Source organism: Homalodisca vitripennis, chromosome 7, assembly GCF_021130785.1.
Source record: "Homalodisca vitripennis isolate AUS2020 chromosome 7, UT_GWSS_2.1, whole genome shotgun sequence".
Classification (NCBI taxonomy): Eukaryota; Metazoa; Arthropoda; class Insecta; order Hemiptera; family Cicadellidae; genus Homalodisca; species Homalodisca vitripennis.
This window is the reverse complement of record NC_060213.1, coordinates 126,058,254-126,059,493: the sequence shown is the minus strand read 5'-3', so window position 1 is coordinate 126,059,493 and position 1,240 is coordinate 126,058,254.

Sequence of the window (1,240 nt, the reverse complement as noted above, 5' to 3'; positions counted from 1 at the left end):
CGTTGATTAGTTTTCTAAATATAATCATAGTCATACACCTTAATTTCTATATTGCACAATTGGGGGATTTATATAACTTTTCAAAATACTTTTTTAATAGAGCTACATATATTTGTAAAAAGTATAACTAACCTAGATTTACATTCATTAAATTTGTATAAATGGCAATAGCCGAATCTAATTTATTTCAATAAACATTGAATCGCAAAAAGTACTTACTCCACCGGGACTCGAACCCGGATCTCTCACTTGCCGGGTGAATGTGCTACCATTACACCACAGAGCCCTCACTTTTTACGATTCAATTATTTTGTATTTGGCCGTTTCTTTCACATATGTGTTTAAATAACCAAACTAACATATGATCGGAAGACCAAATACCTGTCAAATGACTTCTATTTACATTCATTAAATTTGTATGAGACTGTTCTAAAGCCCATCTGGACGTACGGAATTCAACTGTGGGGAGTTGCTTCTACATCAAATATTGAAATTATACAGCGTTTCCAATCTAAAGTTCTCCGAAAGATATTACAGGCCCCATAGTATGTTCGTAATGAAGTCATTCACAGAGACACGAATATCCCTTTTGTTACTGAAGAAATTCCAAAGTTCTGCATCAAGTATCAAAACAAATTAAACTCTCATCCTAACTACTTGGCTATTAATCTGCTGGACAACAGTGACCATCAATTTCGGCTAAAAAGACATGATTTCTTAAACTTAGCTGATCGATTTTAAAGATGATTAATCTCTTAAATGTTTATGTTAATTAAGGTTAATGAGCTTTGATTAACCATGTCCTTAAGATTTATCATCAAATTTACTTATTGTTTGTTGTATATAAACAGATTGTAAATAAATTAAAGTAAAAAAAAAAAAAAATTGTATGAATGGCAATAGCCGAATTTAATTTATTTCAATAAACATTGAATCGCAAAAAGTACTTGCTCCTAGATTTAGATATCATACTGCGTTGTACGCTGAGGTGTTTAGTAGCCTAATTAGGCGAAGCAGTGTGACACTAGTTCTGTCTGCTTATATTGTGGTTAAATTACAATTTTATGAAATTAACAACCTCAAATAGCCTATAGTTAATACTTACAAGGTCCGGTCCTTATTAAAATAAAGAATCAAAGCCATCTATGTGTAAGCTACGTTAGGATAGAGTTAAATTTAGCCTAAATACTTGTGTCTAAATTATTATTTAAAGTCACATTTTAATTAATAAAACCATTGC